This window comes from Bicyclus anynana, chromosome 19, assembly GCF_947172395.1.
Source record: "Bicyclus anynana chromosome 19, ilBicAnyn1.1, whole genome shotgun sequence".
Taxonomy (NCBI): Eukaryota; Metazoa; Arthropoda; class Insecta; order Lepidoptera; family Nymphalidae; genus Bicyclus; species Bicyclus anynana.
This window is the reverse complement of record NC_069101.1, coordinates 7607628-7622859: the sequence shown is the minus strand read 5'-3', so window position 1 is coordinate 7622859 and position 15232 is coordinate 7607628. Positions and strand designations below refer to the sequence as shown.

Sequence of the window (15232 nt, the reverse complement as noted above, 5' to 3'; positions counted from 1 at the left end):
GGGCGGGGATCGAACCACCACCCCACGGTGATGAGTCCGACCGCTTTCACCGTTGAGCTATTGAGGCTCATTATGATTAGCTTTTGATTTTCAATTGCTTCAGTGGTGCTTCTGTGACATATATTGTTTGTTATTATTATCAATCGCAAAATGTATGCGCCTAAGATCTAATTCAGTAGTATGAATTTTAAGTAATTAAATATCACATGTCACAAACGGTGAAGGAAAAACATCGTGAGGAAACCTGCATACCTCAGAAATTTCTTAATTCTCTACGTGTGTGAAGTCAGCCAATTCGCATTGGAACTGCGTGGTGGACTATTAGCCTAATCCTCTCATGCTGAGAGAAGACTCGTGCTCAGCAGTGAGCCGAATATGGGTTGTTAATGATGATGAAGGTCGAATTCCCTCACTCCCGAGAGGAGATTTATGCCTTAATTTTGATGATAGTTATTGATTATTATTATTCGACAATAAAGAGTGTTTTTTTAATTCCTCGAATCGAACACAGTCTTACCTCTTAATCATAATCAGTATTGCAGTCCTTTGCATAGTTTCTCTGTTCAAAATGTTCATAATTCACCCTTTTTTAACGGCGTACTAGTTCCTTATAGGAATTTATAGGAATATAATACCACACTGTTCCAAAAGTCACTCAGAGAGCTACGTAAGGAGGCTCTCTGAAGGACAAAATCCGGAACGAGGAAATCCGAAGGAGAACTAAATTAATCGAGGTAGCCCAAAGGATTAGTAAACTGAATTGTCAGAGGACGTGCCATATTTGTCACAGAACAGATGGCCGCTGGGGCAGACGTATTGGAGACCACGTACCAGCAAGCGCAGTGTAGGACACCCTCCAGCTAGATGATCCAACGACATTAAGAAGGTAGTGGGAGGTAGCTGGATGAGGTAGGCGGAGGCGTGCTCTCAGAAAGGCCAATGTCCAATAGTGGACAGATACAAGCTAATGATGAGCTTACGGTCATAATGTAGTAATTCAGGAACACAGACAGACAGACGATTCTTTTGTATTTGTATAATGCTATCCGGAAACCGATGTTTTGTTTATTCCTCTTAGCCCAATCGACATTAGCGTTACACGCGAAACATCGATTTATCATCGTCAAAACGGCCGTAAGATAGTTGCCAACGTCTACAGAATCGTGTTGCGGAATCTTATTAAGCGGGCCCACACCGCCCGATTGTTTACCAGTCATTGTAACAATTTACAATTGATCATTAATTGTACGCCCTGTCGGCAGCGAGATTAATAAATTAGTATTACGACCATGTAAAGTGATTTGCTATTGCTGAACACCATAAATGTTTAAAGCTCGAACCTTTGTTAGCTGAAAGTTGTATAGTAATTACTGCCTACTTGACAACATTGTCATATTGGAATGTATTATTTTGCTCAAGAACGAGGGCATGCCATAGCCAGACAAACCTCATATTATGAAGAATGAATGTCAGCTTATTTTTTTTACATTAAATAGGCGAGCGCTTGGTTGCAATCATGCTTGACAGTAGGCGTTGATGCAGCTTATGGTGGAACGCGCTTGTCCAGAAGATACCTATTCACTTTTGACCTGAATATACCGCTGTTGTACATGGTAAGGAAAACGGAAGCTGGAAGGGCATTCCATAACTTCGCAGTACGGACCAAAACGCTTCGTACGCATCCAAGGGACATCAACTACCTACGTATGGATGCAGAGATACGTAGGCATCGCAGAGATGCCTGGCAGTTCTATGGTGGAAGTTTTGTAGAAAACAGATAGATAGGCAACCCTTCGGTCGAACTCAACATAGGTTTGTACGGTTGCATATTCACTTAGCAGACAGCGTGAAATCGCAGTCCACGCGGGGCACAAGCCGTAAGGCCTCAACACCAAAAAGGATTGAAAGAACTCAACCGGGGGAGAAAGTTGCCCCGCGTCTAACCCGAGCAAGGAGCACAAGCATACCCGTACACTCGGGAGATGAACCACCCATAGCCAAAGACTATAAAGCTCTTGTAATAAAACATCTATAATTGTGTTTTTGCAAGGGTTCCCGTGAAACTAAGTGACTGGAGAGAATATTAAAGAAAAATACGCTTAATTTTGACAGTTCCAGGTCCTTGAAACCTGCTTCCTACCAAAGCCATCACAGTCCAAACTCTAAATTGTTTACAATACTTAGGTATCTATGGTAGTAGAATAGGCTGACAAAGTAGCCTTTATGAAATGAAGTATATCTGGCCATAGCAGGTTCTTAGTCCAAACTTGTATCGTAATTGCTGCCTACTTGACAATATTGTCATATTAAAATGCAATGTTCGTTCAATTGTGGAGAGTTTAATTCGCCTTTACCAGTAACTGTAGCAAGTCTTTAATGACTACAGAAAACTCCTTTGTAGGTTTTAATAAATTAACATCGGCATTGGGATATATTTTTTATAATTTAAATTTAATATCACTGTCATGTTCGAGTAAGCCTTATGAGCCGAGGGTTCCGAATTTAAAAATATTTTTACCCACGATTTTTCAAAGATCTGGTATTTCATTATTTTAATTTCATACTTTCAACTGAATATTAAAATATGAAATTAAAATTATGTTTTTTTTTTTTATTTTAATATGCTGTCAATATCAGATAGAGTTTATTTATTAATTGTTTCTGACATATTACACGGAATATTTTTGATCAGGTATTAGGGTATCTCTATGTTCAATTATTTATAATTGTCAAATACTAAAGGCAGGCACGTTTAAAATGTGTTTAAAGAGATTATGTGTGTGCCCATTATTATCTAGTTTTTTATATCTCCAAAATATTGCGATTGAAGCAACAATCTTCTATGAGTTAATAAGCAAGCAGTAACAATCTTCTATGAGTTAATATCCTATGAGGTTTCCCTTATTTAACCATGAAGCACGGAACCCTAAAAATCAGTTAACCTGTGGAATATTATCGCAAATAAGATTTTACATGAAAAATATTTAAATTTTTACTATCCAAATTGGTTAAGCTGGTTAAATAACGCAAAGGTAACCGCAATGACTGCAGCGAGAGCATTTTACGAGTACGTGGATATAATATGTGAAATATTATTATAATACACAATACGTATTTCTTTCTGCAATACATTGCCATGTTATTATTGTAAACTAGCTGACGCCGCGCGGTATAACCCGCGTGGTTCCCGTTCCCGTAAGAATATGGGGATAAAATATAGCCTATAGCCTTCCTCGTTATATGGGCTATCTAACGCTGAAAAAGTTTTTCAAATCGGACCAGTAGTTCCTGAGATTAGCGCGTTCAATCAAACAAACTCTTCAGCTTTATAATATTAGTATAGATTTAAATAACTAAAATTTTGTCTTCTACAAACAAAGGATAGTAACAATGTTACCTATAAACAAACTTTTAAAGAAAGGTAAATTAAAAATAACTACAAAATATATAAACAATAAATTATTTGGACAATAATTTGTGGGTGATGTTGTGACTGATACTGATTTTATTAATATTTCGCAGCTCTAAATATGTTGACTTGTAATCGTAAAATTATGCATGGCTTAAAGTTTCCTGATGTTTAAGTCATCACAAAAAAATTAGGTAACGTATGAATCGTTAAAAACAAATTAAAATTAATGAGTTGAGTTAAACAAATGGCATGAGTGATTTGGATAAGGCACATCGGTGTATCCAAATAGAGTTAAAGAACTATGGCCAGGAATATGTTGATAATTAACTATTTCAAGTTATTTGGAAAAAAAATATTTATTTTCATTTAGGTTCAAGTCTTCGATCAGTGCGTGTAGCCAGTGATGACCTACGGATCCGAGACTTGGTCGTTGACTATGGGCTTCATTAGAAAGCTCAAAGTCACTCAGCGGGCGATGGAGCGAGCTATGCTTGGAGTTTCTCTGCGTGATCGAATCAGAAATGAGGAGATCCACAAACGAACCATTTTGGTTCGTTTGTGGATTGACACTGACATAGCTCAGCGAGTCGCGAAGCTGAAGTGGCAATAGGCAGGCCACAAAGTTCGAAGTGCCGGCAGACGTTAGGTCCCAAAGTGTTGGAACGGCGACCCCAAACCGAAAAGCGCAGTGTTGTCAACCCCCTACTAGGAGGACTCAGAATACAGAAAACCACCAGAAGGAGTGATAGCGCAAAGAAGTGAAGCCATTTAAACTACACATTTTACGATTACTCACTCTGTGTTTGTCGTGTTGTTTGACGTGCTATACAGGTGACAAATTTAATTAAATTAAGCCGTCTTGTGCTATTCCTTCGTGTAAAAATGCCGTTGGTAAAAAAAAGAAACTGAATAGGATCACATTTCACGTGTAAGTGCACAAATAAATATTCTTATGTTAAAATAATTAATAATTTTTACGTGAATTTAGTTGTCATAGAAACCGATGACTTCATTTTGTAAGTGTTGCCAATGTAATTGTTTTGATTTTCCCTACTTTTAATTTCAATTCAAGGATTTATTATTTATGTAAAATATTAATCAACTAAATAGGTAGGCATAGGTTCCGGCAATTAAGTTGAAATAAAATTGTGGTAATCAGCGCAGATAAAGAAAGTGTAAAATAATCTTAAAGCTTTAAAATTTTACAAATAACAATGGCGTGCTATATTATAATAAGTTCGTTCGTTCTTGTCTGTTTGTGTGTTTGTTTGCACATTTGTTTGTTTTCGTGTGCTTGTTTGGTCTTTTGTTTGTTTGTGTACCTACTTGTTTGCTTGTTTGTTTGAGCAAGAGGATTAAATAAAATATTTTTATCTTCAAAACACATTCTTAAAAGATATTAAACCAATTCAATGGCCTTATTTATACTTGAATTTTAAGAGACATAAAAATTAGAGAAATAAGACGAGATAATAATAACTGTGCACACGATTGAAATACATATTTATAATAATAATATAATATAATTATATGGAATATATAAAATTATTATTGTAAATATGTATTTCCTTAGTTTGTTAGTTGATAAGTTTTATAATAACCGTCTTATTATATCTATTATTTATTTGTCCTTGTCTTAAATTTTTTAGAGTTCATTTTCTTGCTGACTCTTAGCAATCACTAGAAAACCGGTCCCACTGTTTTTATTATTTACCATACAAGTTAACATTTAATGTGATGAACTGTACACTTATTGTTTTCCTTTTAACATTATAAATTTTTACCACAAAATAGGGAAAAATTTAACAGCCTCATGTACTAGCAACATTACGCGGGTGAGAATTGCGACTAGTGCAGGCTGTTGTGTACAATTTTTGGACACACTGCGCACTATAGAATGACATCTAAACGTGGCTTCTGGTGGTTTTCTGTATTCTGAGTAGGAGGATATCAAGCGGGTTGCAAGGCGCCGCTGGAAGCTGGTGGCTCGAGACCGTTGTGCTTGGAGGTTCATGCAAGAGGCCTATGTCCAGTAGTGGACGTCTATCGGCTGATAAGATAAGGTACGATTTAAGTCTGAAAGAAAATGAAATCATACAAATTTTTATTAATTAAATAAATCAATGTCATCTGTCAAATAAATCATGGACTGACAGTGATATTTCACTGTCACTTTCGAGTCGTACACAGAAAGTAAATAATAGGTCTATAATGTTCTGCGCCGTCTTACGTCCTTGCAAGGTAAAAATTGCATTTAAAACTTTAATTCAGTTCAGACTTAGCTCGACAGATGGCCGTACTAGTAAAAAACAAGTACAACAAATATCACGAAATTCAAAACCTGTGACTTCCTATCGAGCACGAGTGTCCTCATAGAATGAGAGGGATTGGGCTAATAGTTCACCACGCTGGCCCAATGTGGAATGGCAGACTTCACATACGTAGATAATTGAGACAATTCTCAGGTGACCTGACTTTCTATAGAACCTTAAAATGAAACTGTTCACGCAATCATACTTAAACACGTCATCCATAGACGAAAGAATTACTAAATTGTCAACAAAAAATTGTTTGGAAGTTCGCCAATGTTCCTTTAATGTCCTAACATTTTTACGGCCGAATTCAAAAATGGAAGTTTTGTATTTGAACTTCATGTTATATACTTAATAGCGATTGTTTTTCCAAAAGTAGTGATTTGGGGCGTTTTTAGGGCTCTGGATGTACAAAAACGGAACCCTTATTTTAAAGGTGAACGTTCCCATAGACAAGCTTGTGGTAAACCAATCGGCAATACGCGGAGCAGTGGTGATTGTATAAAACACGACAATCTCCGAAGTATTTCGGTTGAATGTCCTAGACGCCTCAAGGCCCGGCTCCGGCCGTCACCAGCTGAGTGTGCTGACCGTCGCCGGTTCAAGGGCATCAGGTGAATGCCACCGCTCATATTTTTTGCAACAGTCACTTGCTTACGCGATGACTAGTCTTATCGAAGCCGGATGGACACCAACCGGCTAAGTCTAATAAAGTTATTGCTCAAGTTGTTGTATTCCAAATTCTATACCCACATGTTTACTATGACCGAGTAGGCGCATGCGACTTAGTAGAATTCCGGTTTGTTAAAAAAATACAAGTCAAATCATAACTAGCCAAGCATACGTTGAGCATTTTTACAATTTTTTTCTTCTTCTTTACAAGTTAGCCTTTGACTACAATCTCACCTGATGGTATGTGATGAAGCAATCTAAGATGGAAGCGGTCTAACGTGTTAGGAGGAGGATGAAAATCTACACTCCTTTCGGTTTCTACACGACATCGTATTTGCCGGTAGGTTGGTAACTAGCCACGACCTCCAACCAGTCAAACATTGATTACTATCAAGTTAACTTCCGTGAGTAGCTCAAGTTCAGTAGTTAATTTCGATGATACCCTCCCCTCTACTTTTTGATAAATTCTTGATTCTGATAGCTAACTGGGTTACCAGGTAATTAAAAATTCTGAGCGTTAAAACAAGACAATGTACCACGCAATTTAAAGGACATTGTGGCTGTTAAGTTGTATGACTATTAATTAAGATACAGTAAAAAAAACATCTGGTTAGTAACAACTTTTGGTAAATTCCCATCCTTCCAATAATGAGGTTATTAAAAGCCATTCATCTTCCACATGTTAAATTGTATACTTACAAGAAAAAAGTAGCATACCCAAAAAATCATACTAAACTAGCAAAGTCTACAAGAAATCATACACATATGCCGTCTAATAAATAATATCACTGCGATATTTTTAATTCTAAAATGCTTCTTCATTCAAATTATTTAACAGAGATTAAATTAATGTAAGTAAATACATTTGACTCGCACACCAAAGTTGTACGATCTTTTAGATATGACTATGAGTAAACATTGCCGTGGATGTTGAAATAGGCATAAATACCAGCTGCCTTCTAACCGTCTCAAATGATGCGCTTCCGTATATAAAACAAATTTACACTCGCCTATATTTACGCATTGCGATGTGATATCATATCATGTCATTCCAATAATTGATATTCAAATGATAGATTTTGTTAAATATAATATAACTATGCTTTGATGAAGTCACGGCTAACATTATGTTGTAGTTTACCTGAAGGAGGATCGAGACCAAACAGTTCCTGAGCTCACTTCTTTAAATATATTTTGTAGATCTACAGGCAATAATAAGGCGATGTTCTAAACTTAGTGCTTAATGGGACCGCAGGGCTTTACCGGATCATAGAAGTCTTACTAGAGTCAAAGTTGAGAAGTTTGTAAGAGAAGAGGAACGGAACTAGAACTGACGTCTAAGAGATTATCTTGTGAGACTTGGACGTTGGCCTAGCCTAGACCCGACTAGAGGAACGTTGGGTCTAGTCGAAGCCTTGGTTTTGTGGACTTTGAGATCAGTTCTTACACCCCTGTGATGGTAGTAGGAATCTAGGTCAGGTAAGAAATCAGGGATCTCGTCTGACGACTTTGTTCTAATACGTAGGTGATGTTTACGTTATGTGGGTAGTTGAATTTCATTTCAGGATTTATTAATTAAACTCCGCGTCACGAAACAAGTCTCGCAGACGCGGTGCTAATGTCTTAATGGTGCTCATTGTCTTTTGGTAATGGCGGTCTTATTGTCATTTGTGTAAGGCGCTGTCACTTTTAGTTCAGGTTTTAGCCGTCTAGTCCGAAGTCTAGTATTAGTTGAAGATAATAATGTAATATGATGTTACTCAAAGACAAAGCAAACGAAGGTCAAAACAACCGCATCTCAGAAACGGGAGATTTAAATCCATAAAATCTCCTACAAAAACAATGAAAACACAAAACACAAAGTAAGAAAAGTCCACAGAGTCGTGTAACTATAACAAAAAAGTTTTACGACTCTACTTTCGCACTGTAAACGTTTTCAACTAAAATCATGAAAGAAAATAAAAGAATTCCAGGTAAGAGATAACAAGTTACACCTGCGGGAGGCGGTGTAACTAGCTATAACTAGGTAAGAGTAGAAGCCTTTGTTCTTTCGAACGTGGCACGGCTCGGACGAAAATTATCTTTTTACTTTTTTTTTCCGCGTAGCTCCCTGTGCGGACCCGAGCAGGTAGACTGAATACAATAATGTTGCGTACACAGTTACATGGTCTTGGAATTACCTTTTAGAGTCTCTACACACGGCATATTTAATACGCGCAGACGACGCTCGTTAACAAGATTCAGTTGGAGCTACCAACACCTTCACATACATTATACATTCGCCTGCTGAATAGATTAAAACGTTAAGGTAAGTTTATATTCAACTTTTTTATCCTCTTGGATGAGCCTTATACAAATAAGTCCTGCTATGTGCTTTTAAAACACATTCAAATATAAACGTGGTACATCGACGTAGGGGTAAAGAAAGAGGCCGCAGTGGGGAGCTTAACCTAAGCCTCATCCTGAGAGGATGAAACACCTAGAGAACTTAGAAGAATCTTACGCGAGTCTATTGTAAAATACAGATTTTAGCTAAGGGATATTTGAATTAAGCTGCCTGAGTGGCTGTCTGGACTTCGATAATCGACTAATGACCGTACATTTGTATTAGTCACAAGTGATACAGATTTGAAGCGCTCATTTCATGCGCTTGTTTCTCGTTTGTATCGATCAATATGGATCTCAACGACGTTAACGTAAACTGCGCGTATAATTATACGTCGTGTGTATAGGCCTTTATATACGAGGGTGGAAGGCGAAACTGTTTGCAATGCCAGTTAACCCTTACTGAGCCAGGGCGATAATAAAAACCAGTGAGCTTACTGAGCAAAAAACAGTGTTGACAATTACACAAAAAACTGACAAATAACGAGTGAGAATTCAGAATAAAAGGTTTACCGTTTTTGATTTAAAAATAGCAGCGCCAATATACAGTGACCCTTCCTAATTATATCTAATTCTTGAATCATCCACTTGTTCTACATTTTTCTAATTTGTATTAGACCTAACAAAAAAAAAAATTACCTACTCAGTATTAAAATACTGTATTTAAGATTAAACAAGACTTTCAACAATACAAGAGTGAATAGGCATCTACTAGGCAATTGCGCTCTAACCTAGACCTCATCATTGCTTTCCACCAGGCATGATTGTAGACAAACTTAAGTCACTTATGCATAAAAAACTATTTTTTTTAAATACATTGAAAGGAATAAAATTTAATCTGTTTTATTGATTCTGTGTCTACCCCATGCTTAGGATATGAAGCCCTGAGTTTGATTGTAATGAAATTGGTTACGATTCAAAATACTAAACTTTTCTATCTTTAAAGATATATCCACAAGCAACCCTAAGTTGATGGTATTACATCCTGTCATAGAGCATGTTAAGTCATTGGTCCCAATCAATACCCTTAAGTGTTTAACTGGCTATAGCTTGTTACAGAGTCAAAAACATTATCACCCTTGGAGTGGGTTGGAATGATGAGTATAAGCACCTTATCCCAACTCCCCTAAGGGGGGGCTTATAGGTCATTAAAATATTCTGATAGCATTGTTATAATATTTACTGGACATCATTTTAAAGTGTAAAAAAATGCTAAGGCGTGCCAAGATGCAATTAAGTCAACATGACACGAATTAAATTGAATGTAATCACAGTGCCATACAAATGATCTTATTGTATAATCTGCGGAGGTTATCAAAGTGTTGCCAGAGACATCTTGTGACCAAGGTCGACAACTATTTCCTTATTCAAAAACATCTGCAGCTGCTTTTGTTATGAATATTTGTAATGATGTAGATTTAAACATATTAGATATATTTTTTAAATATTAAGTAAGCAAGGGCAACCGTTTTATTTACATTTTTAGACATGATGTAATGATATAAAAATTGTAACAAAGTATTTTAGTAAATTACTGTAGATACTTCAGATATTTTTTAAGCAGCTCATTCATATTTACAAACAGCTCAGACATATTTACAAAACAGGGAAATATAAATAGTAAATTAGTAACGTTTCATGAAAAATGTTAATTTAAAATTGTTTTGTTGGTTTTTATGACTAGTTTAGGATGGGGTAGGGGTAGTTGAAAGTTTACATCGAATTTCACGGACGAAGTTGTGTCCACTAGTTTAAAATAAATTAAGTATGAAATGACATGGGTTTTCTACCTTGATATCTTATTTGTTTTGCTTTAGTATAGTGATATTACCCACATTTTTTATTTGTTTGTTAAGTTTGGTTTTTAGTGATTAAGAAGAACAGAATATTTGCTATATCTTTTTAAATAAGAACAATATTCCCATACAGCTCTTATTAGTATCAAATACATGTATTATGATTGGGTACAACAGTCCAGCAGACTTTGTTTGAACCTATGACTTCTCAATCTAGAGGCCTTTTTACTGTGGAGTTAGTAAGCGTACACCAATATGACACAAACTTTGTAGTTTCAATTAAAAGTTTTGATAGTTTATTCAACCTACACAAGCCTCTCAAAAGTTTTGCCAAAATTAACAATGTTCTAAAACTGTATAGGTATCTTTGTAATAAATATAATTAATGTGAATTTGCAACTGGTTATGGTTTCTGGTATTGTATGACACATTAACTAGTATAAACTGGTAACCATGAAATAAAATTGCATGTATATCTTTTCAATATTAGCAATATCTAAAATTTGCATACATAATAATTAAGAATTAGCATAATTACCTACTGTATAAAAAATGTATGCATCTTTTATTAAGGTATCATTGGCATTCTAAATGTTTATTATGATATATGATGTTGATATTTGGAATAATGGGAACAACATATTATACATAGAGGTTTCTACATTGTATTGTGTGTATTTATAGGTTACCCAACTTTTTATTACCTTAAAAAGAAACTATCTATAACATAATATAGGTAAGTTCAGTATTGCAAACATGCTTTCATGCACTGCTATTGAACAAAATAAGACGGTGTGGTTTTGTGTTTACTTTACGATGTCGAATATTGATCCTATTTCCCAGTTTCTTACTACAGTAAAACAGTTTAAAAAAGCTGAAATGGCTGCAAATCAGTGGTTTCAAAAAATAGCAAACAAATATTGCGAAAGTACGCGTTGCTGGAATCGATTTTCAATTTTTCTTTCCAACCGAAGCGTCAGTAGAAACAATGAAAAGTTTTTTTACCTTCGTTTTCGTGACTCCACGATGCCGCTTTAATTTCCCAACGCTGAGTACCCACAGCACTTATCATCACAATACAATAAACAGTTTAATTACTATATCTACCATGAAATGAAACCTTGATTTAATCTAATTTACAGTAAATGCTAAAACTTAAAATAAAATACACAAGCTGGATATTACAATAATTTACAAGCGAGGATTTGGGCATGACATAAAATAAACCAATAGAAAAAGAGAAGGAGTTTGCGACGCGCCTGCGTCCAATTAGCGCAGTGTCGGTAAAGCAGTTTAAATGTTACCAGACCATAAATTTAGAAATAATTAATGATGATATTGAAATACCATGATTATAAAATTGTGCCTAAATAAAACATTTACTAGGTAGAATTAAATTAAATAAATTGTACCAAACGATAAATAAAACAATTTATCGTTTTGTACAAAGACATTTTTTGTATCAAGTTAGACATCTATATGTCGTACTACGTACTACTTGGGTATTTTTATTGTAGTTAATACGTTTCTCACTAGGTGGCACTGCACTAATTTTTGTTTTCATTGTATTAACATAGATGGCACCCTAAAAAGAACGAACGAAAGAACGAATTGAAGGGTTATTTGGAACAACGGCCACTGTCAGTTTTGGTAAATTTTAAACTATAAGCCATAGAGTACATTGAATATAGGGTTTGCTATAAGCAAAAGACCATGTTGACCTTGGTTGTTTATCCAAAGAAAGTTTAACGACTAATTTGAATAAGGCGCTTTTACGAAAAAGTGTGATTTACGTTTGCTAGGCATCAATATAATGAAACCAATTTAATGAAAATATAATGAAATTCTTCAATTATTATGGTAGAGTTTGGCTAATGAAAGTAGAGATTGGAATCTCCCGCCAAATTAAAAATAAATCGGAATAAATTCTAAAAATATAGTGTAAATATTGGAATAACTGAGTTTAATACAGTATAGGCTGTGATGTATTCACAAACAAAAAAAAATGTTTAAACAAATTACGCATGTTTTTTTAATGATTTTTTAAATTTGGCGGGTGATTTCAGTCTCTACTTTCATTAGCCAAACTTTATGAGGGGCCTAATTGTCTAACGGAGTTCATTGATCGTAAAGTTCATACGATCGGCTACGATCAACGATCAATCGTAACTTTACATTGGTATTGTCTAATTTAGTTCATTATATGAAGACCGGATGGTGAACGATGAACTGAAATCATTCATGAAGATTGCGTATTGTTTATGCAAAACGATAGTGAAACTATCGTTAATAATATTATCAAATTTAAGTCAAACTCCATAATAATGCATATATTTTAACAAAGTTTTATGTCTTTTGTTTAAAACATTAAAGAAGCATTAAATTTCACGAAAAATATCTACTATTGAAGAAAATAGCGTGAGAAAATGGTACATGCAACTCGAGTAACAAAACGCAATTAACGAATTTAACCAAGGGCTATTTGGACTATTTGGTAATCTCCCTGTTGTCTGTGTAGGCTAGTGTCAAAATAACGGGGTATCCTATTAGTCTGTGGTGAAACATAGCATATTAATAACCTGTGGTCGTGGATTAGAAATCTTCATTTGTGGTCTGTGTTAGAAATTTTATTTTTTAATTTATCAAAACAAAACAAAATTTTTATTTTTCAGGTTTTAAAGAGAATTTAGAAATTGAGCAAAGTTTTACTAAATTATATTGATCTTAGGAGCAAAGTGTTATTGTTAATCAAAAATATAAAAGTAAACAAAAAAGAAAACTAACTACCTCTATATAATTTTGTCGATGTCCATTTCTTAAGAAGTTTCTCATTAAAACAACCCTTAACTCAGGCAAGGCAGGGCTAAGGTGGTTAGCGTGGTGGTTAACTTACAGTTAGCCAACTGAAGAACAATCAACAATGCCCGATTAATAAGTGATCGCGCTGCTTGTCTACTACATGTCCCTGCACTAGTTATAGCAGTAATTTCTTTGTTGGGAAGTATTTAGCACATCCGGGCTGCGCAAAAGGAGAGGGTGGGCATTTTCTCTGTCTCTTAGAAAAGTCTGCATGTTATTTTTATCCCAGTGTTAATCTCTAAGTCTCGTATGAAACGGCACTAATATACATAGGTTTACCTAAGTGCGTGATGAGTGACTTCACAAACAGACTTATTATTAAAGGATTTGAACAGTTCTCTAGCTCTTTAGGGTGTTTTATTCCTTCACCAGCCAACAACAGTGTCATAATTACAATGGGTTCGCAGAGTTAGTTTATCTAGGCATTTAGATATACCATTCAAAATCCTCTACTGAGAGCAAAATGTTACTGTTTTATTTTATTTTTTATTCTTTACAAGTTAAACTGAAAATACACAACCCTTTCAGTTGCTACACGTCATCACACCAGAATGCTAAATCGCTTGGTCGTATGTCTCAATTGGACCAGCCGGGGATCAAACACAGGACCTTCGGAACATTAATTATCATTAACATCTGATAGTGGTATATTAACACCATAACTACCAATCCACATTGGAGCAGGTTTTTTTTTTATTTTTTACAAGTTAGCCCTAGACTACAATCTCACCTGATGGTAAGTGATGATGTAATCTAAGATGGTAACGGGCTAACTTGTTAGGAGTAGTAAGACAATCCACACCCCTTTTGGTTTCTACATGGCATCGTACCGGAATGCTAAATCGCTTAGTGGTAGGTCTTTGCCAGTAAGGTGGTAACTGGCCGAAGCCTCCCACCAGCCAGACCTAGACCAATTGAGAAAACCTCAATCGGCCCAGCCAGGGATCAAACCCAGGACATCGCTGCTAATGTTTTCCTCTCAAAGATTCTATCTAACTTTTAGTATGAAATATTAATTTTTTTTTTAATTTCAGACTAAATTGATTATTATGAACAGACCATTATGATGAACCACTGATATTGACTCAGAGACATGAAGATGAGTGCTTTGACAACAAGACTGACTAGCTGAGCCAGCTTAAGAATTATGTGGTGTGTGTGTGTGTGTCTAATTCCAGGAGCTCTCTATGTCAGCCATCCATCTATATTCTTACTCATTTTTGTTAATTATAAAATAAATTTGATTATTTAGTGTGTAACTTCATTATACCTATCCTGCTAGCTGTTAGAAAGATAGCATCTGTAATAATTTATTTACGGTAAAACATATTTAAAAATAAACATGCTTTAACATTTAAGTATGGCCAATCTGTTGTCAAGTACAGTGGGCAGGGCTGAATCCATGATTGATGACTGATCCATGATGATTACTTGTTTTTCTGATTTAAGAAAATATACTAATCATCAAAACAGTGTCTGCAAGTACTGTACAGGCCGACTGTTTGGATGAGAAGTATATATTTGATTATTTTTAAGCTGTGTGGGTTTAAAAAATGTCTAACTGAAAGTCTATGTTTACTGTATTTATTATTATTATAATAAATATACTTAAAAAAATCTTTTTTTTATAAACTTCCAACCCCTATTTCACCCTCAGAGGTGTCATTTTCATAATTCTTAGAATACTAGTAGTCAAGATACTGTAATAAAAGATACAGTTTGTGAGATTGTAGGGGTAAACACTGGACCTACTGAACCAATGTTGAAGATTATTTTACCAATAAAAATCCACATTT

At 35.2% G+C, this 15232-nt stretch overlaps 1 protein-coding gene and 1 long non-coding RNA gene across 2 annotated transcripts in view; one reads left to right on the top strand and one right to left on the bottom strand.

The window, feature by feature from the left end:
- Nucleotides 1-11811, bottom strand: part of LOC112048898 (protein gustavus) — a 133504-nt gene extending 121693 nt beyond the window's left edge. Inside the window, exon 1 of the mRNA XM_024086623.2 lies at nucleotides 11583-11811. The gene's annotated coding sequence lies outside the window, so the exon portion shown is untranslated. The remainder of the gene's footprint in view (nucleotides 1-11582) is intronic.
- A 1342-nt stretch (nucleotides 11812-13153) lies between these two features.
- On the top strand, nucleotides 13154-14687 carry LOC128199167 (uncharacterized). The gene is made up of 2 exons (XR_008251841.1): nucleotides 13154-13613; nucleotides 14471-14687. It is a non-coding gene; the product is annotated as an uncharacterized LOC128199167 (long non-coding RNA).
- The last annotated feature ends 545 nt before the right edge of the window (nucleotides 14688-15232 follow it).